Source organism: Arvicanthis niloticus, chromosome 11, assembly GCF_011762505.2.
Source record: "Arvicanthis niloticus isolate mArvNil1 chromosome 11, mArvNil1.pat.X, whole genome shotgun sequence".
In the NCBI taxonomy this organism is placed as follows: domain Eukaryota; kingdom Metazoa; phylum Chordata; class Mammalia; order Rodentia; family Muridae; genus Arvicanthis; species Arvicanthis niloticus.
This window is the reverse complement of record NC_047668.1, coordinates 65,785,255-65,812,839: the sequence shown is the minus strand read 5'-3', so window position 1 is coordinate 65,812,839 and position 27,585 is coordinate 65,785,255. Positions and strand designations below refer to the sequence as shown.

The following is a 27,585-nucleotide window of genomic DNA, read 5'->3' as shown; positions in this document are numbered from 1 at the left end:
CTGCCTTTCCCTCCTCCAATCATTCTTCGTTAACTGGGGTTCACTGTCATCATGGATGAAAAAAATAACTGTACCCATCTTTTTATATTTAAGCAAGGTTTACAGAAGGGATTTTTTTTCTGAGATAAGGTCTCATTATGTTTTCTAGACTAATCTCTAACTAATGATTCTCCTGCCTCAACACAACTTTCTGGGATGGCAGGCACACACCATCACACCCGACTCTCCTGGAGGGAATTTCTACACTGAAGTGTGTGCTCCTATTAATGAAGATCTAGGCTGAAAAGCAAATTTGGAGGCGAGAATAACAAGACTCCATGGGAATAAGCAAGATGCCCTGGGAGAGTAGCGTGGCTTTTCTAGAAAATGTCTCACAGCAATTCCAGATCTTTCTTGAACTTTCTTGTTGTAAGCTACACCCCGTTCTGTACTGAGAATCCCTACCTCTTAGAGCCCAGGAATTAATTAATTAATGTGCTGTTAGGAATTGAATTCAACATGGGTTCAGGCTGAGGCAAGTGCTCCACCACTGAGCTGTCCCCAGGCCCTAGAATTCTATGCTCTGACTTTGATAGTCTTTGAATCATTTGTCTACCTGAAATAATAAATGTCCCTCACCAGTCTACATGGCTTGCACACTCCTTTTACCTTCCTTTCCTTGCATCTCCACAACTGTAATGCTGGCCTTTAAAACCCACATGTAGGTCCTGGCAGACCTTTCAGGAAATACTGCTAAAGCTTTAGAAAACGTCTGTTGATCTCTTGTTCACGCTGATCTGTATATAAAGCAATGGTTTCCAGCTTAGAGTCTTTGAAATCTCCAGGACTGATCTCTACCCATGTCTCTGTCTCTATCCCTATCTGTGTCTCTGTCTGTTTCCCCTCCGTGTGCGTGTGTGTGTGTGTGTGTGTGTGTGTGTGTGTGTGTGTGTGTGCATGTGTGGTGTGTATGTGTCTTATGTACATGTCTGTATGGATACATGAGTCAGTGTGTGAGAGCTAAAACAAAGGCCGGAGGAAACCATCCTTTATGACTGTCCTTGAACCTGAGCTCCTGTTTTTCTGCTAGGCTGACAGCCAGCAAGCCACAGATAGCTGTCTCCAGCCATCTCCACCACCAGCACCGGCAATGCTGGGGTTACAGGCTTGGGAGACCATACCCAGCTCATTGTAAGGGTGCTAGGATCAGAACGCAGGTCCTTGTAATGTGCAACAAGCATTCTTAACTACTGACCCATCTCTCTAGGATGACTTCACATCCATATGTAGCTGAAGTTGCCTTTGAACTTCTGATCCTCCAGACTCTAGCTCTCAAGAGATTATAAGCATGTGCCACCATGTCCAGTTTATGTGGTGCTGGGCACTAAATGTGGGTCTTTTCTGCAAGCAAGGTCTCTTCCAACTGAGCCCCAGATCCAGGTTTTCTTGAGTGCTTTGGTGGGCTAAGGAGAAGCTTTAGGATTCTGGATCCCCTGCTGTATCTCCCACACAATACCTGCATTTGTTTGATTCTGATTCTGTAATTTTTTGGAAAGAGTTTTTTTTTGTTTGTTTGTTTTGTTTTGTTTTTTTGTTTTGTTTTGTTTTTTGGTTTTTCGAGACAGGGTTTCTCTGTGTAGCCCTGGCTGTCCTGGTACTCACTCTATAGACCAGGCTGGCCTCGAACTCAGAAATCAGCCTGCCTCTGCCTCCCAAGTGCTGGGATTAAAGGCGTGCGCCACCACTGCCGGGCTAAGAGTTTTCTTTTTAAAATCTGTTTCTGCTGTTCAAAAGCAAAGGTTCTAAAATTGTAACTATAGAGAAACAGAAACTTGGAAACTTGCACTGAAAAAGGGATGGCCAGACTGTCATGAAATTAGCTGAAAAACTGCACTGTAAAATTAACAGGGATCGGAAGCAGACTGCAGGCTCTCTGCCCCTCCCCCAGGGTGACCTAGAATGCACACTCTCCTTCCCTACATACACGTACAATTACAAAAACCCAGGTTTGCCTATTACTTTCCAATTACTGCTGGGACCAAAATGGAAATTTTGGCACTTCGGGGAATTGAAATTAATTGAAAGCAGACTTGAGTTAATTTCCATTTCAGTGTCCTTTGTTGAATGGGTCTTTAGTGCATATTTCTAATTTAGTAGAACAAGAACTTTTCGTGTTGGGGGAAGGATGCCAAGGAAATATTTCCTCTGAAACTTAAATAATTCATCAGGACAAAACCTGAAAACATGACCAGAAGGGAAAGTCTACATAACCTCTGTGATGTCCAACAACTATTGAAGACATTGTGCAAAGCACTTGTGTTGGTTTTATTTTTTTCCCTATGTCAGCTAAAATCAGCTTGATGACAAATAACACTGGCTTGTGTGTACGTCATAGATTTTAACATAGAGTCAGAGACATTGTACTTGGTCATCAGTGGGCACAGCGTTTATTCCCAGTCATTTTACACAGACTGGGACTCACCTCAGAGCGTTGAATGCTTGCCCTCACTATACAAGCAGACCACCACCTCTTGTGGCAGTTAGTTTTCTAGTTTTCTGTATTTAATTGCTTCAGGCCACAGCACTCTGAAGCACAGGAACGCAGATGACTATTCTAATTACCATTAAAAAAAATAGCACTGCAAAATAAATATGTAAATAAAAAGAAGTAAAGCACAGATTCCTTTGTGGACTTTGCACCTACTTGATTTCTATTGTTGAGTTTATGGTTGTTTTTTGTTTTGAGAAAGAAAAGATCTTGCTATGGAGATCTGGCTGGCCTGGAATTCAACATGAAGCCCATGCTAACATCAAACTCAGAGCAACCTCTTGCCTCAGCCTCCCAACTACTTTTTGCTCTTTGAATAATCAAATTGAGTAGATAATTTTAAGCAAAGGAGCCTGACAGAGTGATGGGGGAAAGACTGAGGGAAAAGAAGCGAAGAGAGGACCAGTGAGGCACTGGGGCAGCTGGTGATGGCGCCTGCTCCCAAGCCTGATGACCTGAGATTCCAGCAATTGTTCTGTGACCTTTGCATAATTGTCCTGTGGCTCATGCTCCCACACACATCAAAGGGGACTGTGACCACAGTGCAAAGAGCAGGGAACTGTGCTGGTGAAGTGCTGTGTGTACTTTCTATGGATAACTCTTCTGTCTGTATTCTCAGACAGAGCCCCTTAAGTAACCTGATTAGCCACAAACTTGAATTCTTCTGACTCTGCCTGTCACACCAACACACCTGATGCTAAGACTGTGTTACAAGCTAGGTGGTGAAACGAGCTGCTCTCTAGACATTCGAGAATTTGTCTCTTTAAAAGCTGAAGAGAAGTTAAGCAGAACAAGTATCTGTGGGAAGGACCCAAAAGAGGGTCAAGCCAGGTTCAGGATCACACACCTGCAATCTCAACCCTCTGGAGGCTGATACAGAAGGCTTTTTGAGTTCAAGGTCAGCCCAGGCAACATTGCAAGACTCTGAGAAGAGGAGAAAAGGGGAAAGGAGGGGAAAGGAGGGGAGGAGAGGGGAGGAGAGGGAAGAAAAGGACGGTCTGTTATCTATCCTTTCACATAAAGTCCAAATAATATCACAGGAAAGTTTTGGAAATAGCAATGACTTGCTTTTTAATCTACTGCAAATATGTAAATCACTGAAGCCATTTTAGGATTCTGATATTAAATCTACTCTAAGATGATAAATTCTCACATATCTTAAATAAAATACCATAAAAACAAAGTATGATACTGTAATAAATATAATTTGCTCTAGAATGCAGTTATAAGTCTGATTATATAATTCAGTAATCAACATAATAAAGGAAAGTGAGAAGTATAATATGTCTCCTGGAGGTCATCCAATGAGAGAAAACAAATTTCACAATATGTAAGTACACAGTGTTTAAAATAAGGGTGTCATGAGGGCTGAAGAGATGGGTCAACACTGGCTGGCTGTGCTTTCAGAGGATCCAGGTTCAATTCCCAGCACTCACATAGTAGCTCAAACCATGTGCAACTCCAGTGCAAGGTAATCTGACTCCTTTTCTGGCTTCTGTGGGCATCAGGCACAAAATGAGTTACATAGACATACATGCAGGCAAAGCACTCATACACAGAATTTTAAATTAAATTTAAAAAATTAAATGGGCGGGCGGTGGTGGTGCACGCCTTTAATCCCAGCACTTGGGAGGCAGAGGCAGGCGTATTTCTGAGTTCGAGGCCAGCCTGGTCTACAGAGTGAGTCCAGGACAGCCAGGGCTACACAGAGAAACCCTGTCTCGAAAAAAAACAAAAACAACAACAACAAAAAAATTTAAATGATGATATCTCAAAGATAATGTAGCTTTTTAAATGCCTGTGTCTAAAACTGAATCATCACCAAATATATAGTGATTTCAAGCTGCAATGGAATCAGTTAAAGGTATGGTAGGCCATGCTTACAATCCCAGCCCCTGGGAGTTTGAGGCAGGAGAATCTGGAGTTCAAAGACAGCTTTGTATATACATTGGGTTCCAGTCCAGCCTGGGAAACAGCATAGGACTAAGTTATTAATTAAAATAGAGTCCTGCCAGCAGAAAGACCAAACAAGAGAAGCCTCATCTTGAGAATGTCTTTGTCTTTAGGTCAGCTTCTGACTTGATCTTTCCTTAAGTATGGATGTTGTTAGAAACAGGTGGCCTTGCCTCTGAGTTAGGAGAGTGAATGCATGCTGCCTCCTTAGGCTGCAAGAAACTAAAGACCCAGGGTGAGTGCTTCTCCTCCATCTCCAACTCCACCACCACACTCTCTCCAAAGGTCCTCAGGTGGTCTCAAAAATATCTGAGAAAGTGATGTGAATTTTCACCCAGTAGACTATGAGAAACATGGTATTTACTACAGACGTTCAAAATAATAATTAGAAGTTAAGAGTCATTCAGTGGTCAAGTACAGGTCCTGGGTTCGTTTCCCAATACCAAAAATCACTGGCTAGATGGATGTGAAAAACAAAACTTTTTAATTCTATCCAGAAGAGCAAAGTTCCCCTAAAAGAAAGCCTGCACCCAGCAGTGGGCTTGAATAACAAGAACCAACAGAACTCCTAAACAATTCTCATGTTCTGAACCAACCCTGGTACTCCACCACTGTCCTGGTGTGTCCAGAGCCAGTGAGGATCTAGGCAAAGCAATCAGAGCAGACAACTCCTTAGCTCAGAAACACATAGAAAATTCTTTATATCAGAAGGTAGACTGTCATTGATCCTCTGACCCTACTCCATTGACATGTTATTTTGTTTACTTTGGATTGGGTAATTAGGCTGAGTTGAGACCTGGCAGGAAGAAAAGCATGGTGGCTTGTTCTTTCACCCCAGTGCCTGCCTTGAGGTGAATGAGTTTAAGCACATGTTTAAGCCTTGTGCAAGATGATATACTCATCAAAATCCAGGCCATTCTTCTTCCAGGAGCCCCTCTGCCTCTTGTTATTGCATGGTACACTTGAATGTGTCAGAGTGGCTTCTGACAGCCTGGGTATTTCCTGAGCTGTGGATCTGGCGGGAAGGTGTTCTGTAGCTCTTCCTACCCTGACTAGATTTTCTTCAGTCTCTGTCTCTCAAACATGTTGTCCAGCTGGAATTAGCTAAGCAGAAGCCTCTCAGGGACTCTCAATGAGAGTGGTAAACTTCAACTAACAGCAGGGCAGTGGTGGTGCATGCCTTTAATCCCAGAACTTGAAAAGCAGATGCAGGCAGATCTCTATGAGTTCAAGGCCAACCTGATCTATATAGCAAGTTCCAGACCAGCCAGGGCTACATAGTGGGACTCAGTAACAAACAAACCATCAACTTAAATAAAAAACAAAGTGACATTAATTGCACCTGCTAAGGCTACCTGCATGTGAAGAGGGACAACTGAAGACCCTTAGAGATATTCAGAGGGTCAGTCCTGGCCTCCAGAGAAAGTTCCCTCCAGCCAGGAAAACCTGATTGCAGAGATGGAGTTGGAGATCAATTGGGGGAGACTAAGCAGCCATCCTGGGGAAATACTCCATCTGCTGAAGCAGAGAAGTTGCAGGTCTCGCAAGTCCCAAATGAGGCGGCTGAGTCCACACACTTTGTAAAATAGCTCATCAGTCTCCAGGGCCTATTCTAGGTGAGAGGGGAAAGCAGGTTATTGCTGCCTCTCCTGGGAGAAGTTTTTTCATCATTCCAATAAAATGACATCCAATTTGGATCTGCCTTTGGCACTTTGGGGGCTGTTAGGAAAACAGCAAACTGCAGTCTTCAGAATGACCGTACCTTCCCACCACTGCCCAGTAAGAGACTCCACAAGCTGGGAATCAGAGACAAGGTTTTAAAAATCTATGACTTTGGAAATGTGAGTCGCAGTCAGTGCACCCTGAGGGTCAATGATATAATCCTAATCCTATAAACTCAACTTCAGAACCCTCATCTCCAAGCCATGTGCAGGCCACCTACAGATCTCAGTCCTCACAGGTCACTGCCTGAACCCCCAGCCTCGGGCAACTCAAGTCCTGCCCACCTCCAAAGGGCAGTTATCTGCAAGAAGATGGATCCTCCAAGAAGTGGATCACACAGATTTTTGTTTGTTTTATGAAACCGGGTCTCCGGTAGCCCAAGCTCTCTATTCGGTAGAGGATGACCTTGGACTGAACTGGTGATCCTCCTGCCTCTGCTTCCTAAATACTGAGATTATAGGCACCTTTCTTTTTATGCAGTACCAGGCGTCAAACCTAGGGTTTAGTGCATGCCTGACAAGCATGCTACCAACTGTACCTAGCTCGCTCTACCTTGGTTGTTGTTAACTGTCAACTCTCCTTACTAAGCCAAGGGCTATCATCTCACTCATCATTATCAGAATCCAGTGGCACAAACTTAAATATGAAAAAAATGTTCTGTTAATTATCTTAGACAGTCTCAGCTAAGCTAGGCTAATCTCCAACTTGTTACATAGCCAAGAATGCCCTTGAACTTCTGCTCTTCCTGCCTCCACCTCCCGAGTGCTAAGATTATAGATATCCACACTTCACCAAGCTTACTACATTTTTCTGATCAATGACCAGTTTGTACATTCTTCATTAGTTTTATAATTTTATATTTTCATCTTATTTCATGTATGATATCTCCTTCCCCAGACTAACACCTACTGAATCCAAACTTTTTTTTTTTTTTTTTTTTAGAGAGAGAGAATGGGTCACAACAGGAGACTTGACCTGTCAGGAATATTTCTGGCTGAGCATCCTGAGTACTGAGAATACAGACACACACTCCGCACCACACTATAACCAAATACATACCGGCATATCTTACAGTTAGTTGGCTGTTTTGGTAACAAAGAAAAGAGGACATCCCTTCTATCAAGAGTCCAGAACAAGGACAGACAAACTCTAACAAGTTGTCCTCTGACCCCCATGTATGCCTTCTGTACTCCTTGCCCCATACAAATAAGTAATGACTGTAATGAACCAATGTGAAGGGGCCCAGAACTGAACCAGGTGTGACGGACGGTACGCACCTGTGAGCACTCCACTTGGGAGGCTGAGGCATGGTGAAAAGTTCCAGGCCACCCAAAGTTATGCAGTGAGACCTTTTCCCAAATATATGGCAGCTAGGTAAGTTCAAATTCCTCATCCTCTTGTTTTAATGTTCTTATTTGGAACAAGTTAGGACACAAATAAATTAATAAACAATAGGACAGCTGGGCACAGTACCTGTTGGTCACCTCAGTATAGGAATTCAAAGCCAGCCTGGGAAACACAGTGATACCCTGACTCTAAAATAAATGAAGTGCTCCACCCTCTCCCTCCATGCTGAATTATGTATTTCATGTCTCTCAGATGGTTGGGGAAAAATTCTATTCTACAAAACTGTTCGAAGAGTATTGAAAACACAGAGCACCCTCACTTGGACTGTGTCCTTACCACCGCCAAACACGCCTCAGGAAAACCCCTTCCTCCACAGGTCTCCAATCTTTCCTGTTCTAACACCTCTCGGGACCCTTTATCTGAAAGCACTTAGTCTAACAGCCACTGCCTTCGTCACTTCCTGACTTTCCTACTGTGTACGTTTTGCTTTTAAGATACCTTCCTTCCTCGTTGCTTGGGGATTGTGTGACCTCAGCATTTTTATCAGGCTGCTTCCATAAAACCATGCAAAAAAAAATGTTCCCCAATGGGGCAGAAGTGGGCATCATACATCATACCTGTAATCCCAACACCTAAGAGGCTGAGATTGCTGCAAACTTGAGGACAGCCTGGTCTACGCAGAGTGTTCCTGATGAGTCAGGAATATGCAGGGAGTCCTTGCCATAAAACAGAATAACAAAAGGTCGTATCAATGCCCCACTCCCATGTCAGGGAATGGGAAGGGCACGAGACTGAAGTAGGGTCTTGACTTCTCATGTCCTGAGTGAGGCACAGTAAAAAGTCAGCCTCTGGTCTTCCACATTCACGTCGTCCATAGCGTGAGAAGATGCTCAAAGGCCCTGTGACTCTAAAACACTTGAGGCTCATTCAGCAGGGCATCTCCAAGCGTTACTCAGTGGCATGGAGATCTGTGATGCCACACCAAAGATCTCTCTCTCTCTCTCTCTCTCTCTCTCTCTCTCTCTCTCTCTCTCTCTCTCTCATTGACACTGTAATCCAAGCTGGTTATGCTAAGAAGCTCAAAGTTCCTCTTTTCTTGCTCTTCTTGTTTTGCTTTTAGTTATGTTTTGTTTTGATTTAGCATTCGGAGAAACTGTGTTGCTGTTGTCATTGTTGTGTTGTTCTCCTCCTCCTCCTCCTTTCTCCTTTCAAAGAAATATCTTTGGTGTGGCATCACAGATCTCCATGCCACTGAGTAATGCTTGGAGATGCCCTGCTGAATGAGCCTCAAGTGTTTTAGAGTCACAGGGCCTTTGAGCATCTCCTTTCTCCTTCTCCTTCTCCTCCTTCTTCTCTCTTCCCTCTTCTTCCCCCCCCTCCTCCTTTTCTGGTAACTGAATAGCCCAGGTATATTTAAGTTCCTTTGCAATCGATGCATTCACTGTTCTTCGGTCACCTCACATTCGCCCTCTTGGCATTAGACTGACCATCTTTAGCCTATTCGCCTTTGGATTTTCCAGCTCTTGCCTCAACACCTCCACTGAGCCCAGGCTCAGGGTCTTGATATCATCTTCACTAGCCTTACAATCCACTAGTCATGAGCCTTGGCCTCAGGCCATCCATCTGCATTCTGCCTTTCTCTCTCCTTTTTTCTATTACCTGGACTCTCCTCTTCAGCCTTCTCCAGCTCTCATTTTGGAGAACTCACTCCCAAAGCCAAACTCTAAATCCAATAGGATCCGATCCTCCCTTTTTAGAAACAGCATAGGACTGGATTGTAATTGAAACCATGATTTTCTGCCATTGTCCCAAGTGATGATCTCATTTTCTAAGCTATCATATATTCTTGAATGTAGAGTCTGTTTTCCCTTCTACTTCCCATGGCTCCCATTCTGTGTCCTTACACAGGCTAGAAGCTCAATAAAACTGCATTGACAATGGACCTGCCCAAGCAGTCAACAGCATTTATCACTCATCTCTCCAAGTTAATCAATTGCTAACAATTATTTCAATGACCCATTATCTGAAAATCTGGCAATTAACAATCATGGGTGTAGAAGCTAAGGGAAACGAATTGGCAAGCTTGTAGCAGTAGGACAAAGGGTTTTAAAAATAATTCTGTCTGGGCTTCAAAGATTATTTTCAGTTATATAAAATGGGGTGCCATGCAGTGGCTCAGCTCTTAAGTATCCACAGAAACGTTTAGTGTTTTAAGTCAAAAGTCTATCTTTTTCTCCCATCACTCTCTATGGAATGCGCTCTAGAAACCTCGCTGAGCTTGTTCACTCCCTGCTAACAGCTGGATGACTCTCTTGATGCCCTAGTCTCTGCTGTCCATCTGCTTGGGGATCCATGCTCCTGGCCTGCTCCTAGTCTCCAAAGCAAACTGTAAGTAGTGAATAAGCCAAAAGTTGCCTAGTAAACTAAGCTCGCAAAACCAAATCACTCCAGCCATCCTTTCTTTATATGGTTTGGCGTAGGACCGTCCCTGGCCTGGGATATAGAGACAGAACTATCTGTAAACTTGGATGTGACGTTCACATGAAAAAGATCCCTACTTGCTAAAATCTTATCATAGTTTTAAATGGTATTTTTTTTAAGGCATGATCTCCTGTAGATCAGGCTGGCTTTGAACTCAGTGAGTAGCCCAGGATGACCTAACTCCTGCCTTTCCTTTCCACATTACCCATGCTGGGATTGCAGGCATGAGCCACCACATCTGCGTCTTTGAAACCTATTAAGTGTGTGGTAATTCCTATTCCTACAAAAACTAAATAAACACATGAGTGCAACATATTTAGAAAGTCACTGCAGTGTTAGGAGAATTGGTATTTATAGAAAGAGAGGAGTTTGCTCTTTGATAGTTCAGGGGCGTAAAGGATAAGGAAAGATGAATTCAAGCCTTCTTTACTCCCATTAAAGCTGCTGTCCTCTGTCCTGACAACTTTAGAAATTACTACATAAGAAAGATCTTAAAAGGCCGATAGTTTCTGTTTAAAAGTCACTTTAACTGAAATAGCTCCTGTTTGTTTATTTCATCTCCTATGGCATTTAGTATCAAGTATGGACGGTAAGTACCAGTTTGTCACTGACAGCCTTGGCCCCCCAGCTCTACCTCATGAGGGCTTCAACACCTTGTTTACCCTGCATTCTGCAAGATCTCAGTCAGGGTCTAACATATATTCTGAAGAAAATGGTAATGAATGAATGAATGAAATCTTATAAAGATCAACTCAACTTTTAAAAACGTTTCCAATGACTTCACTGAATCCTAAGGTCCTACTATGAAAAGAGAGAGAGAAAAAAAAAAAAAAGATTGCTACAGAGTACCAATTTTTCTCTGGATATAGCCATTACAAGATCTAATCTGAGGTTTCAAGTACTGAAGATCTGAATTAAAATCCCAGACCCTCATTCCTTTCTCTGCGTTTGGCTCAGGTGGAATGTAAAATCAGAGGCCTATAATCTGAATAGCTGGCTGACCTGGGAGAGTTGTTTAACCTCCATCAGAGCCTGATGTAAGTCCCCAGCAGTGGTGGTTACTGTACTTCACAATTTTGCCTAGAACAAAGCTGGAAGGTTAGCCCCTTGTTCCTCCTATCTTCTCTCTGCCCAGTGTATTTTTTAATGTATTTATTTTTATTTTATGTGTGTGAGTATTTCCCTACACTCATGTCTACACTATGTGCACATGAGGTGGTTACCAGATTGCCTGGAACTGGAGTTACAGAAGGTTGTGAGCTACCTCGTGAGTGCTGGGGACCAAACCTGGGTCCTCCGCCAGTACAGCAAGTGCTCTTGCCTGCTGAGTCATTTCTGTGGCCCACATATATTTTCTTACAGAAGGCTATTTCTTATCCTTGCAGTCTCAATTCATCTACCCTTCTCTGGGAAGCCTGCTGTCAGGACCAGTCTTTATGTTCACCTACTATTCCCATCAGGTCCTTAGTTCTTTGGTTGTTTTTTTTAAAAACAAAAACAAAAACAAAACAAAACAAAAAACCCCTAGGTCTGGCTGTGAGCATCAGTAGCTATGAACTCACAATGCTTCTTCCTTAGCCTCTCAATTATAGGTACCTGCTACCACAGAGCTAAGTTTTTAATGTTTCTTTTTTTATGTACTTTTAAAATACTTTTGTTTAACCTTTGAGAATTTTATACATATCTATAATAGATTTTTATTATATTCATCCTCTTACATGATCTTACTCTTTTAAAATTTTTTAATTGGTCAGTTACAATTGTGTTGTGGACTGCCTTGGTGTTGTTTGTAATTTGATGCTAATTCTGCTTCCCCAGGAGGGGCTGCCTGAGATGTGGGGTGAATCGACTACTCAGGTGACTTCAGGTGAACCTTCTCTCCATTTTAACTTGTAAAATAAAGGCTAGAGCAGGTGATTAGGCAGTGGAAGGGAAAGGTGGAGCTGAAAGTTTTAGAGAGAAAAGGAGAGAGATGAGGAGAGGAAGTAGAGAGAGGAAGACAGAAGAGGAGGAAGTGGAAGGAAGATGGAGACGCCATAAGTTGCAAGGGATCTCATAGCTGGGGATAGAGTAGTGTAGGGCAGATCTGCCCAATGTAGGCGTGCAGCTTATATTTGTATTCATTGAGTTGTGTTTTCCTTGCACATGCGTATTTGGGTTGGATATTTACCACAACACAATTGTATTATATTGGCATATGCTTGTTGTAGGTACAGTGTAATGTTATCATACTTGAATATAATGTGGATTAGTTAAATCAAGCTAATTAACATATTCATCATCTCATATATTTGTCATCATTTATGGAAAGAACATTTGAAATTAATCCTTAACAATTTTGAGATACGCAGTACATTATTTACTGTGGTCATCTTGCTGTGCAATATATCTTTCCTAAAAAAATATCAAAATAAAACAAATCATCTGGTCTTCCTGTCAGAAACCTGCACACTTTGACCAACCTCCCCCACTGCACCTCGTTACCACCCCCCCTAGACTTAGCAAGCACTGTGAGCTTGACCTTTCAGATCCCAATCATAAGAGAGACCACGCAGTAATGCTTGTCTGAATCTTGCTCATCCCACAGAGCTCAACATTTCATTATCCTGGTGTGCTAGGTTTGAAGCCCAAGGATAAGCATCTCCTTCAAGACATGCTACTCAACTTTAAGACATTTCTTAATTACCGTATACTATAGATGCTTTGGTATCTGTTGTCTGTGTGAGCATGGATGGATGGATGTGTGTACATGTTTGTACATGTGCCTGTGGAGGTCAAAAGTTGACATCAGGTGTCTTCTTCAGTTGCTTTCCACTTTCATTTTTGAAACAGACTCTCTCACTGACTCTGACTGCCAATAGTGTCTGGTGGGTGAGCCCCAGGGATCAATCACCCTGTCTCCATGCTGGAGAGCACTGGGATTATAGGTAAACACCACTATGCCTGGGTTTGTACACAGCTTCTGTGGATCCAAATTCAGGTGCCCATGCTTATGCAGCAAGCACTTTACCCACTGAGCTATCTCTCTAACCTAAAATTTTGAAATTTGCTTGCATTTAAAAAATAAATGTATTTATGTCATTCATTCATACTCCTGTCATAGGGAGTGTCTCTCAATGGATATTCACCTTTATGTTTAATAATTTCTTTCCCTAAAGAAAGCCACACAGAGTTTTATTTGCTCATATTAATAGCAAGGAGGCCTGTTCTTTTTATTTCATAATTAATGGGTTGGAAAGAGAAAACTGAGGGTGGGGGTGGGATAGTAGAATCAATAGCTTTTCACCTAAGTCGTAAATTTTGTTTTTAAAAAATTTTGCTTTTCGAATATATAGACTGGAAGCCTTGCACAGAACTACTATGTGCTAAAGAGCAAATGCTCGTGTGTATTTAAAAAATATAAACACCAAGTGTGATGGTACACATCTGTAATCCCAGTACTCAGGAGGCTGAGGCAGGAGGGTCAGGAGTTCCAAGTCAGCCTAGGCAACCTGAAACCGTGTCTTAAACAAACAAAACCACAACAAAAAAGGGAAGAAAATACGGATGACATATATATATATATATATATATATATATATATATATATATATCATATGATTTATATATTACATATGATATATATATATATGTATATATATATATATGCACTATATACAAGTTTACTTTTTGAAGCCTTTATGGCACCTAAGAAAATTTTAACTTAATAATAACAATTTATTATTTATCTAGCAAATCATCATCCTTGGAACTTTATGAAACCACCAGCAACAAGTAGAGGGTGAGACCAATATTAGAGGCTTAGTTAGGTATATTAGGTTAAGTACAGTCAAACGAATGAACCAGGTAGGCCATTCTATGTAAACCTTGCTTTACAAAGGAAGTTACAAAAAGAATTATACAAGGGGCACAGCTCATGCTGAACGGTGGAGGACCTGAGCCACTGAACACTTGCTGGCTGCAAATGACTCTTGTGGAGCTACAGGACACAGGAGGAGGGAGAGGAGCAGACTCAGCAGTGAGTGTCTACCTTCAAGGGCTGACTTCAACCTGATGATGCACGCACTCCTGAAGCCCACAGCAAAATGTGTAGTCTGAAATTTGAGTCCCTTTACAGGACTAGCCTACCTCAGCTTCCTTTGTAAAGCAGCAGCCTTACAGTTAGGCCACCTGATTTGGGCAATGTTTCTTTTCCGTAGCAGATTATTTAGCCAGGCATCCCAGCCTGAGTGAAGGCAATTTGTCTTCTTCTATTTTCACTTTTATTATTTTCATCTTGTATAGCTCTGGGGAGTGGACCTTGTACATGTAGATAAGCCCTCTACCATTGAGATGCAGCCTCAACCCGGGGATCCTATGACAAAGACAATCTGAGCCAGGCGTGGGATTCCTGCCTATAGCTCCTTAGAGATTGGGGCGGGGCGGGGGTGGTAGAGGACTCTGGAGATCAAGGTCATCTTGGCTACACAAATTTTAGGCTGGTTTGAGATATCTAAGTTCCTGTCTCAAAAACCCAAAGGCAGGGCCAGGAAGGGCAAGTCTGGTGAGGGACTCATAGAGGAAGGAGAAAACTGACTTCCACCAAGTTGCCCTCTGACCTTACATATACCTTGGTGCACATACCAAAAAGGTAATTCTTAAAATCCAAAGATGAACTGGTCTCTGGGTTCTGTTGATGTTACCCCACTGCCCACCGCACTGGGCTCTACCCTGGAGCTGGCTAGTTCTTCAACTTCTAGAGTTCTTCTCTCCTGCTTTTCACAACCTGCCTCACTAGAGCTATGTTCTACTTCTGTTGTTGTTCTTTTTGTTTGGTTTGTTACGATAGGGTCTCATGAAGCTCAGGCTAGCTTTGAACTCCTGGACCTCTGCCTCCACTTCCCAGATGCTACAATTACAGGCAGCACCACCATACCTGGAAAAAGCTACTTTTTTAGGTTGCCATAACATCTGTCCACATTTCTAGGGTGACAGTTATATCAAATAATTAACTTAAATGTTTCTTGTCTAGGAGATGAGGACTTCAAATAAATCAGGGTGCCCACAAAACTCCTGAATTATAGGCAAAATTTTAAGTAGATTCATTTCTTCTGGGGAAAGGATTTAGAGCTCATACTAAAAGAGTTAAAAATTTTTAAACCTTCCACAGATGGAGTCAAGGGTGCAGATCAGCTTGTTCTGCGCTCTGGGTCCTAGGAAACTAGCTATCCACAAGACAAAATAGGTAAGATAAGAGTTCAGAGCTGAGAGTTCAGGTCAGCGTGACCAGGCACCATGGATACCAGAAACTAAAAACTTACCATAAGATAGATTAAATAGGGTTTGAGCTGGGAGTTCAAGTTAGCGTGCCTGTGCACCCTGGATACCAGGAACTTGGCTGACCACAAGATAGATGGCTGATTACATATAGGCTCTTAGAGAATAGCCTGTTCCTTGTACCCTGTCACAAACTGAATAATGAGCTGGGACTTTCCACAGGTGCTCTCCAATAGCCCTCCCTTACTCCCCCTGAGTTGTGGTTCCTCCCCCCAAGTTGTGGTTTTGGGCTTTAAATTCTCTCTTGTCTCCAAAGCCCTGGGGTCAGACCCCATTGCCCCTGTGTGGGCTACAGGTCTTGACCTCAGTATACTGATTAAAATATACCTCTTGCTGACTATATCAAGTTTGGTGTCTTACAGTTAATGGGTGGTCGTGAATTCCCGAGACTTAGATGAGGTCCTCCCTTCCTGGGGCCTTACAATACCAGCCCACCAAAGGAGTTCAAAATTACTCTCTCAAAAATAAATGAGGTGCCACTGTGTTAGACACAAGTCCCTGGGGAACACAGTGAGTTCTGTCTGAAGATGACCTGTTTGCTGAGTGAGAAATATTTAAATGTTTATTGTTTATCTTAGTAAAAATATATCACAAATCTACTTCCTCTACTTATGGTTTTCTTCTTCCTCAATCTCATGGTGAACCCTCTGCCTTAGCTTTCCAAGTGCTGTGATTACAAGCATGTGTTTCTACCACACTGGATAAAAGCAAAGACAGGCAATGATTTAGGGAAAAATACTAAGTCTTACAGGGATGGGTGAGAGTTGGGAAGGGCTCTCCAGCTTGATTTACTCTCCTGCTTTGTTACATGTTTGCTTCTCAAAATGTTTTTGCTTCTACATTTGTTAATTTATGGAGTGGCACACATACCACTGCATACATGTGAGGTCACAGGTCAACTTATGAGAGTTGGTTCTCTCCCTCTACCATGTGGGTCATGGAGGTTGAACTCAGGACATTAGACTCGGTAGCAAGAGGCTCCACCCACAATCGCCTCACTGACACAAGTCTGAGATGAGCACTTGATAGTTCTGAATTTTTCAAATGAGCCTTTAAACTGTGATTTTATAACTATTTATCTTAAAGTACTGTATTATTTTATATGTATGCCTGGTTTTTTTTTTTGTATATATGTTGTCCATCATGTGTGTGCAGTGCCCACAAATTCAGGAAAAGGTGTCAGATCTCCTGGAACTAGAGTCTGGTTGGGAGCTGTTGTGTGAGTTCTGGGAATCATAGCTGTGTCCTCTGGAAATGCATCCAGTGTTCTTAACTGCTGAACCATCCATCTCTTCTTTTAAAGACAGGTTTTCACTCTACATAGCTCAGGCTGATCTAGGATTTACTATGTAGTCCAGGCTGGCCTTGAACTCTCAGCAATCTCCTGCCTCGGTCTTCTGAGTGCTGTTGGGCTTATGCACTGGCAGGACATTTTTCTAAGTATGGCAGACACACTTCAGATCTTAACTCTTCCATTAATTTATCTTTGTGATCCTGGGGAGGTAAGTAATCTTTTGACTAGTCACATAGGTCAGTACTTGCTAAGCAAGCATGAGGATCTGAGTTTAGATACCCAGCACCACCCCCAAAGCCATCTGTCACTCCAGTGCTAGGGATGGATGGAGAAAGGCAGATCCTGGGAGCCTGCTGGCCAGCCAGCCTAACAAACTGTGAGCATTGGGTTCAGTGGGAGTCCCTGTCGCAAAAACTAAGGTGAAGAGTGATCAGGAAGAGGTCCAAGGTTGGCTTCTGGCCTACACATACAAACTGGCAAGTTCACCTACACTTGTGTGTGCTTGCACACATGCACCCCATAGCCCAGACACAAAATAAAAATTCAAAATACAAATTCACTAACCTTGGTAAGCCTGTTTCCTCAACTGTAAATGGGCATTGTATAAGCTGTCTAGTCTAGTCCTTGTGGTTATGACATGACAAAGCCAGAATAAAACAGGGACTCAGCCTATGAGTTCAGTGTCACCTCTCCAGGGGACTTTTGTAATTCCCAATTATCCCAAATAGAACTCAATAGTTTATTAATTAAAACAGTTCATTTCTTGTCAATTTTATAGGTAAGTATTTACACATATGGTAAGAATCTGAAGTAACATGGCTGTTTATAGGATAGCTATTATTTCTAGCTTCTACCTATAGAAATTCTTGTTTGTTAAGTTGACAGTTTTCAAACAGAGGCTTACAAAATTCTCCCACTCCGTTTTCTGTAGTATGCTTCTTTTTTTTTTTTTTTTTTTTTTTTTTTTTTTTTTTTTGGTTTTTCGAGACAGGGTTTCTCTGTGTAGCCCTGGCTGTCCTGGAACTCACTCTGTAGACCAGGCTGGCCTCGAACTCAGAAATCCACCTGCCTCTGCCTCCCAAGTGCTGGAATTAAAGGCGTGCGCCACCACCGCCCGGCCTGTAGCATGCTTCTATTTCCAGAAGGATCACTGCCCGGCACTATTCTCTTCATCTGTCCATGCCCCCACTAGAAACAAGATCTGTGTGGTTTTCACTCACCTCGTGCCCCGTCTCCAGCAGGAGACATCACATCAGGTTTTGGAAGTCTTCTTCCTGATTACTCTAGAGGGTCTATAAAAGACAAAATGCTGTTGGCAATGACAACTACCTTATATTCTATACCATACTTTCCCCATATAATTGTGTAATGTAATTGGATTATATCTTTATTTCCCTGTTAAAATCCTCTAATTGTTCCAACCCATGCTGAGAAAAAAAAAATCAAGTCTTTGTGTTCCTTCCCTTCAGAGTTTATCCCTTTGGGGTGACTGACAAAATAAATTCCTGTGCACTTAGGACTATAACTAGACTACTACAGCCTGACTTGGGGCGGGCGGGAGCTCAGCTCTATCAAGAGTTCAGAGCAGTCCCTCTGTGCTTCCTCAGTATCCCACACCAAAGAACGTAACCCACACCAACATCTCAAGAAGATGCTTCAAGTGACAAGTGACATGGTTTGTAAGGTGTTTGTCCACAGAGGACTAGTTGAAAAAAAAAAAAGTACAAATTCACTTGGAAAACATTCTGTGATTTATGTGTTTTTTGCTAGCAGGTGGCAGATTTAAGTCGGCTGATTTTTAAAGCTTTTGTCCTTTGAGGCTCTGGGACAACTTAGCTGCTCACTCCACACACATGAAAGTAGTTAGCAGGATAGCACACTCACCTGGCTTACAGGCTGAAGGGAGGGAGAAGAACGGGGACAGGGACACCGTGGCCAAGTCACCTTTGTCAAGTCCTCTCCTCAACCTCGGTGGATCTGTGTCTGCTGCCAGCTCGGCTTGCTTTTTTAAAGTTTTTCCTTTAACCTCACTATACTTTTTTTCTTAGGGTATCATGGTGCTACACTTTATTCTAGAGGCATAAAAGTGGCAGTGCCAACCAAGCCTCATCACACAGCTACTTGGCACCCAAACTGACCCATCTTCCCCCAACCCCTTGTTCCACTAATAGTCCCATTGAATGACTCTATTCCCCTTCCCTCACAGTTAGCGTCAAGGGCTCTATCCGTGGGGCTAGAAGAAAGTGTGGCTTCCTGTTAAAAGAGAAAGCACCCCTTATATCCCCACTCCTGCCTGCTGGCTGACTACCAATTCAGAGTACAGCCTTGATCATCTTTTTGGACTAAAAGGTGCTGTGCCAAGAATAAGCAACACAAAGGAACCTGAGTCTCTCGTCAGTAACTAATCCAACGGCTCTGGACTGTGGGGCTCTCCATTTTTGCTTGCTTATGTTTTTAGGAATATGAAAAAGGAGTGTCTTGTTTAAAGCCCTATTATCTTGACTTTTCCCATAACAGACAGATGATCCCAATCCTTACTGGTATGCTAGCCTCCTAGGAAATTATCTAGAAACAAGAATTGTTTTTAATTCTGGAACATTCGCTCACCATTCCCTCAGAGACTGTGCTTTCTACGAACTGATGACAAATGACCCACTCTTTAGTGCTCTCTGCGGTGTCCCTCCAGCCCCTCCTCCCCCTCCAACTCCCTCCAGGCCCTTCCAGGCCCTTCCAGGCCCTTCCAGCCCCCTCCACCCCCTCTACCCCCTCCAGCCCCCTCCAGTCCCTCCAGCTCTCCTTTTAATCCTCCTCCCCACCTCCTTGATGCCTGCCCGCCCACCCCCCACCCTCCCACCCCCGTTGCTCATAGTTTATCACTTCAGCCCTTCAGCTAGGAACTTCAGCCACTCTTTGAGGAAGAAAGAAAGCTTGGCCAAAATTAAGATTTCTGATTCTTTGTGGATTATAGGAAAATAGTATGTATTTAGCCCGCGTAGTGTAAAAGGCGTGTGCTTGGTGGTGAGGAACGCTTTTTTAAAAAGACACTCCTGCTGCAGGGAGCTTGTAGTCTAATGGCAAAAAATGAGTCACATAAATGACTTGACCCACAGTGCAGTGAGAAAAGTGGAGTAAGTTCAGAGGACAGAGGATGAGCCCGGGCTTCAAGGAGACAGGCTTTGAGCTGAGCTTTGTGGGAAATGGTAAAACACTGGATCACAACAGAGCGGTGCAGAGCACAGGTGGAGGTAGGTGGGTGGGGATCCTAGAGAGCTGGTAGTGGAGTAGAGGGTGAGTCTGGATGGACAGGCTGGGAACAGATGGACCACCATGAATACCTTCTTTGGAGGCTGGCACGCAGTGTAGTCGCTGAGGTTTTTAAGCACAGAGGCAACAGGTCAGGCCTTGAGTAGGTTATGAATTAAGGACTATCCAGAGAAATCAGCTGCAAAGAGGCCAGGGAGGAGGCCCCTTTAATAACCCAAGGAAAGATAGCCATGGCCTGAATTTTAAAAGCTACTATTAGGAAAAGAGGACACGGATGGAAGTGGCTGTCACCGGTTCCTACATGAGCCAAGTCCCTTGCTTTGCTTAAGAAAATGATTTGGACTGTATCACAGATTCAGAAGTAGAAACTATAACGGTAACAGGTTTTACAAAATGAAACTGACTGGAACTGAGAAACTAAAACCTGTTGACAATGAACTTGTGGTCACAATATTAATAGACCCTTAACTTTATTTTTGCCAGATGTCATTTGGAAATGCTTTGGCTATGCTGAGAGAAGGAAAGGTGGCCACAAACAACCTTCAGTGTGGTAATGCACACTTACAATCCTGACACTCAGGAGACTGAGACAAGAAGATCTATACAAGTTAGAAACCAGCTTGGGCTACACAGGGAGTTCAAGTCCAGGGTGGGATACACAGGAAGAGCCTTCCTTACTTCCCCCCAATACAGTTAGGGCTGGGGGCAAAGCTCATAAAATGTTTATTGAGTATGTGCACTGCTCTGGGTTTATCCTCCAGCACTGGAAAGGGGGTTGGGGGGAGGGAATTCCAAAGAAATATGGCTATTAGTTAAATAGTTTGGGGTATTTTACATTGCACAGTTCTCTCTCTCTTTCTCTCTCTTTCTTTCTCTCTCTTTCTTTCTCTCTCTCTCTCTCTCTCTCTCTCTCTCTCTCTCCCTCTCCCTCCCCCTCCCTCTTTCCCTCCCCCCCCCCCCCGAAACACTGTCTTATTATAATCCAGGCTAGCCTGAACAGAAGTCACCACATAGCTCAGGCTGGCCTTAAACATATGCTAACCCTGCCTTAGCTCCGCCAGCACTCTGATTACAAGTATGCATCACCAAGCTGGTTTAGGTCCCTCCACATCTCACAAGTTATCTCTATATACATCTTTATGGACTATCTTTAATTATCCTGCTCTCCATAAGAAATTAGTGAGGAGGAGACTCCTTAGAGAGTATGAACATTTTGTGATCTTTGTTTCCTTGTTGCTCACTAAAACCATGCCAGCATAGCCTAAAACAACGTGGAAAGGGTTTGGCATGAATCCTTAAATAGCTTTGAGTTAAGTAGGACCCAAAGACAAATCCATGACAGGTGTTCCCTTAAAAGGCCTCGACAGGTCTTCAGACGGACAAACTCAAACATCTGAGCAGTAGCCGCTTTTTACACTCTGACTATTCTAGGAAGAGCACGTCTTCATCAGCAAGGCAGGAACCAGCAAGACCCAAGTCTCTGAGCTACCAAGCAGAAGAAAGCCCTGTATAATCCTGAGGGTGTTTGCTCTCTTCAGCTCCTCTTATTTGGGGCACTGAACCTTAGAAACAAAATTATTTTCTTCTTCTTCAGTGGCTCCTGGAGCTTTCTCAGAGCACAAGTGATTAATCAAGTCCCAGGGCTTGACAGGAGCAGGAAGAGCCAAGGCAGCAGCAGCACCGAGAGAGGCTTTGGTTAAACTGGACCCTTCCTGGCTTAAGCAAATTGGGTGGCTGGGGGGAGGGGTCTAAGAGGACAGAATCAGTAATGTGACCCTACCCCTGAAATAGAATCATTCTCTTAATGATTTTTACATTTTATAGAGCTCCAGAAATTAAGAAAAACATTAGACAAATTTATTATACTCCTGTCCTAAATTCAAAACCAACTGTTCTTTTAAAAGAGCCACAGTGCCTTGCAGCTGTAATCCCAACACTTGGGGAAGATGGAGGTAGAAGGACCAGAAGTTCAAGGTTCTGACTATCTATACAGCTTGAAGTCAGCCTGGAACACAAGAGACCTCGTCTCAAAAACCAACAAAATATCCAGTGTTCTTCAGTGGGGGAGGGGGAGTAGTTCTATGAACTTTGTTTCAAACTATCTACAAATCTGAAATTGCATGCAAAAATGTTTCATTTTGCTTTATTTTTTAACGATAAAAAGACTACTTTCTAAAGATCCTTGAAACCCAGCTTTGCTCCCCAAGAGGTAAGAATTACTGTTCTTAAAGAAAAGAAGGAAGCAACAGAGGGAGGTAACCAAGGGAGCTCCCTAACACTGTCTGAGTATTTACTGTTGGCTACGTGGAGGTGTACAGCCTCTGGACAAGGGAAACCAGGAGGAACGAGGAGGACCCAGGAGGCCTTTCACTTCTGCTCCAAAAAATCAAGCAAATGCATGTGAAGCCTTCGCTCGGGATTTCTCTGTTGATGCTTAGCTTGAAAACAATTTTATTTCTATGTATATTAGAAGTTAGTAACAGGGCTGGAGAATTAAGAGATCAGTGATTAAGAGCTCTGGCTGCTCTTCCAGAGGACTGGGGTTCAATTCCCAGCACCCACACTGCAGCTTACAGCTGCCTGTTAACTTCAGGATCCAACACCTTCACATAGACATACATGCAGGCAAAACACTAAAGCTCATAAAAAAATAAATTTATTTTTAAGTTAATGACAGGGGCTGGGGATAGAGTTCCGTGGTAGAGTGTTTACCCAGCATGTATAACTCCCCAAGTATAATCCCCAGCACTAAAAAAAATAATAATAACAATATGATGTTTCTTTCAAAAGTCCTAGTTTTGCACTGTCTCTGCAGAGTCCTGGTTAGCAACAAAAACATGAATACTAATTAGTTAGTGGAAAATGTTTTGGGATAAGAGTGCCAAAACCCTTTCACACAAATTTCAGATCAATCCTGTGGAATCCTTCCCAGGTAATCTTCAGTGAAACATCAGTATTCTGCACGACATAATTTTGTATTGAAAGGAGCTACTTGAAGACAATAAGAGGACAAAGATAAGTCTGTATACCCAGACAGTGCTGACTCTGTATCTAAAATGCATATAACTGTAGTACTAACTGATATGGAATCAAACACTTTCAAAAAAGAATAGTAAGCTTTTGAGTGAAATATGTTTTGTTTTTTCATCACACCCCAAGCCCCCATGAACTGTTTGGAAATGTTTCACAAATGAATACCTCTGTGTAATGAACTCATCTGTGTACAGGCTCAGTCAGTACAACTGTTACTGTCCATAGAACACCGAGCTCTGAAACTCCTCCACCCTCGTTCTTTGTCAGAGGCATAAATAAACTAACCATCACATCCCTGATCTCCTTCATGGTTTGATTATTCTTAATCCCAAAGAGGCATGCATGTGTTGGTTTAATGCTGCCTTGTAAACAAAAGAATTCTCTCATCCTCTCCTTAAAACTGTTCTTAAATTTAACCCAGCTTCAACTAGATACGTAAATGTCCAGAACCACTTCCGTCCCCAGACATTTCACGAGCTGACAGCCTGCAAAGGTAGATTCAAACATAAACACTAATCAAGAAAATGAACAAATGTTTTGCAAAATTTAACTCCTGAAGTAAAAGTTACTTATTTGAATCTCTGCCTTAAATAAATGTTACTCTATTGTGAACTTGGATTAGTACACCATAGAGAAAGACAGGTGACTTCGTTCTCTTATAAAAATGCTTCCCCTTCCCACGGCTCTCCAGGCATGTACTTACCCCATGGTGCCTGCTGTGGTTAGCTCATCCTCAGACCAAGGCTTATCTGGATTCTGAAGTAATTTAAAGATTACAGAAAGAAGCTGTGGAGAGGGTTGCCTTCCCTTGATAGGAGACTGTCTGTCATATGCTAACAGGCTTTTAAATGAGGGAAACTGGTGTCTCTTCTAATTACATAAGCTCCAGGTCAACTAATCAAATGAGTGAAGCTGAGTCTGCTTTCCAAGGGTGAGAGGAAGAACATCACTTCAGGGGGAGGGCTTCAGCACCTTAGAGAAATTCAAGACTCACAGCCTGAAAAGTTACTACTACAACAAGACAGTTACATATTTGAAAAGTAAAACATATATCTTAATGCCAGAAATACACTGAAGGAAACTCTAAGGAGAGCTTTAGCTCACTGCAAGGCATGTGCTTTTCTATGGAGTATTTCCCGGCTGTTCTGGAATGACATTGTATGCCCTGGTTCCTGATCGCATCCACTCACCTCATTTTAACTTATCTGGTAGTTAGCTCCTAATAAATGACAGTGCAATAATAATACTATTTAATTTAAAGCAAGACTGGCTAACGTCAAACAACACATCCAAAAATGTCTAATTATTATTATTATTTGGAGGGGTTGAGAGGATTTCTTTGAGCACTATAGTCTTTTGAAATTAACAATGAAGCTATTATAAAAAATAAAATACCATTTTAATACTTCAAAAGATATTTTAACCCAAGCCTATATTAACACACTAAAAAATAAAAAATGTCATTAAATCAATGACATTAAGAAACACATTTACAATATTTTAAATGAAATATGACACAAGTTACTCATTTCAACACTTTTTTTTCTTTTTGGTCAGTTTTGGAATAGAGTTTTAGCAAAACATTATCAGGTCTTTAATGTAATTTTAAAACTATAGATAATATATATACAACTTTGGTAATTTTTCCATTTAAATTTTATTTCATTTTCTAATTGTACATATTTATGTATAGTATAATAATTCAGTAATGCAGTTCTGACACTTTTAAACATTATTTTATCTGGAAAAGTAGCCTTCTAGGGACCTGGGAATGTGGCTTAAGATTTCTGAGCACAGACTCTATGATGAGTACAGATTTACATCTGAGAAACTGAGATATAATTCATATACAGTACATAAAACTGTTTCTTTGAATTGAATAATTCAGTATATATTAATATATTTACAAGATTATTTTGTTTAAGAATGTCATGCATGTCTATGTGTTTTGCTCAAATCCACCCCCAAAATCCCCTCCCCATCATAGCTTTCCCTGCCTAACTTCATGTACTTTTTTAACCCTCCAAGGATGTACACAAGTATAGGACCCTCTGCTGGAGGATAGGCAGCCTCTCAGGGGCTGCACTCCTGAAGAAGAGACTGTCCCTCCCCAGCAGCCATCAGTTGCTAACAGCATCTCTCTTGGGGATGGACCTCATGAGCCCCTCAGGCTGGGATTTTTGGCTGGCTGCCACCCTCATCCTCCTCTTCCTCCTCTTCCTTTTCTTCCTCCTCCTCTTCTCTGCCTCTTCTTCTTCCTCCTCCTCTTCCTCTTATTCTTCCTCCTCTTCCTCTTCTTCTTCCTCCTTCTCCTCCTCCTCTTTCTCCTCTTCTTCTTCCTCCTCTTCCTCCTCCTCTTCTTCTTTCTCCTCTCTCTCCTCTTCCTCCTCCCCTCTTCTTCCCCCTTTTTTGCTATTTATCTAGACAAGTCTGGCCAAAAATGACCCTGAACTCCTGATTCTCCTACCTCTCCCTCCAAAATGTTGGGATTAAATATGGGCCGCCTGCCCAGGCTTTTCCGGGACTATGTAAGTGTCGCCACCGTCTAGCTCTTCAGCACTTCCAGCACGCCTGCTTTTATTTATGTTTTGTAATTTCTTAAAATTTGGGGGCTGGAAAGATGACTCAGTGGTTAGAGCACTGGCTGCTCTTCCAGAGGACCCAGGTTCAATTTCTAGCACCCACATGGCAGCTCGAAGATGTCTGTAACTGCAGGATCTGACACCCTCACACAGACATGCATTCGGGCAAAACACCAGTGCATTCAACTAATTAATTAGTTAATTAACTAAAAATATTTTAAAATGTATTGCTTAAGAATTTCATATGCATAAACTATGTATTGTGAGTATATCTACCCCAGCCCATCCCCATTTCCCTCCTCCAACTTCCCCCATTTCCCCCCCCACAAAGCCCCCTCTCAGTTTTATGTCCTTAAAAAAAAATCTTACTGAATCAAGTTAGTGCTATATGTGGCTTTTTAAAAATGTGATTTCTGGGAATACAATGTAGTCCTCATTCTTGCATGTCAAACACTTTACCAACTGGGCTGTTTCCCAAGCCCTGGGTGGCCTGGAACAGTTCTGTAAACCAGGCTGACCTCAAACTCACAGAGATCTACCTGCCTCTGTCTCCACTGTGCATGTGCCACTACCACCTGGCTTCAGATTAACCATTTTTAAGAAAAGATATTTGTTTATTTAATTTGTGTGTGTGTGCTCGTGTGTGTGTGTGTGTGTGTGTGTGTGTGCGCGCGCGCGTGCTCACGTACACACAAGGTCCTCACAGAGGCCAGAAGAGGAGTCAAATGCCTCTGAGTGGGAGTTACAGGCGTTTGTGAGCTCCCTGATGGGGGATCTGAACCTTGGCCCTCATCATGAGCAGCAAGTGCTCTTTCCTGCTGCGTTGTCTCTCAGTCCAGATCAACTTCTTGAAATTTGGCTGTTCCATAGGTCATTCCATAGGGTGCCTGTCCACTGTGTAGCTTGCTTTGATATGCAGAGGTTCTAGTTTAATATTTGCTTCTTGCCTGTTCTTATACTGCTTGCCTATGGGGTTTGGAGCCATACCAAGCCAAAACCATATACCACATGAGCTATATCCCTGAGACACAAAGATGTTTCAGCATATGAAAACCACCCAGTGTGATACAACATATGAACAGAATAAAGGACCTATAAACCACATTCTCAGAGCTGGAGAGATGGCTCAGCCCTCAAGAGTGATTCCTGATCTTGCAGAAGACCCAATTTTGGTTCCCAGCACCCATACTGGGCAGCTCAAAACTGTCTGTAACTCTGGCTCCAGAGGAATCTAATGTCTTCTTCTGGCCTTCATGGGTATCTCCCCAGCCTCCCCTCCCTCATAAAATTAAATGTATATATTTTAAAATCACATAATTGGCCTTGTGTGGTGTCACAGGCCTTTAATCCCAGTACTCAGGAGGTAAAGGCAGATGGATCTTTGTGAGTTTGAGGTCTATAGAGCAGCAAGGGATACACAGAGAAACCCTATCCTGAAAAAACAAACAACAAAAAAAGTTAATCTGAAAAATATATAGGGAACACTTAACAATTTGAGAATTAAAATATATAAAAAAGGCAAGCTAGTGTGACAGTGCCCACCTATAATTCCAGAACTCAGGAGACAGAGACAAAAGGACTATGAGTTTGAGGGCAGCCTGGGCTGTGTAAGCTCCAGTCCAGCCTAAGCCACAGAGTAAGTGCCTGTCTCAGAAAGACAAAAACGGAAAGAAGGGGAAACAGACGTAAGGAGAAAACCAGGACACTGCCCACAAGGTGACCACACACACACACCATAAGCATACACATACATGGACACACATATAAGCAAATAGATATAAAAGAGAAAACAATGGACCAGGTGTGTGGCATATGCCTTTTGGCAGTAGATCTCTGTGAGTTTGAGGCCAGTCTGGTCTACATGAGAGATGTAGATGGAAAGATGGTTCAGAGATTAAGAGCACAGGTTGTTATTACAGAGGACTCAGATGTGAATCACACCACCACTTGTACTTCCATCCCAGTAGACCCAGTGCCAACCTCTGATCGCCACAGGAACTGTATGACATCGAAGTGCACAGAGATACATACAGGCAAAATATCCAAGCACATAAAATAATAAAAAA

General features: G+C 42.5%; 1 protein-coding gene across 15 annotated transcripts in view; it reads right to left on the bottom strand.

The window, feature by feature from the left end:
* The window catches only part of Arhgef33 (Rho guanine nucleotide exchange factor 33), a 121,761-nt gene extending 95,961 nt beyond the window's left edge, over positions 1-25,800 (bottom strand). For 8 of the 15 annotated variants that reach the window (XM_076942330.1, XM_076942334.1, XM_076942336.1 and 5 more), the window contains exons 1-2: positions 23,641-25,800; positions 17,861-17,932 (exon numbers count right to left, since the gene is read on the bottom strand). The gene's annotated coding sequence lies outside the window, so the exon portion shown is untranslated. The remainder of the gene's footprint in view (positions 1-17,860; positions 17,933-23,640) is intronic. The other 7 variants (XM_076942327.1, XM_076942331.1, XM_076942332.1 and 4 more) reach the window with 5 other exon arrangements.
* Positions 25,801-27,585: the final 1,785 nt, after the last annotated feature.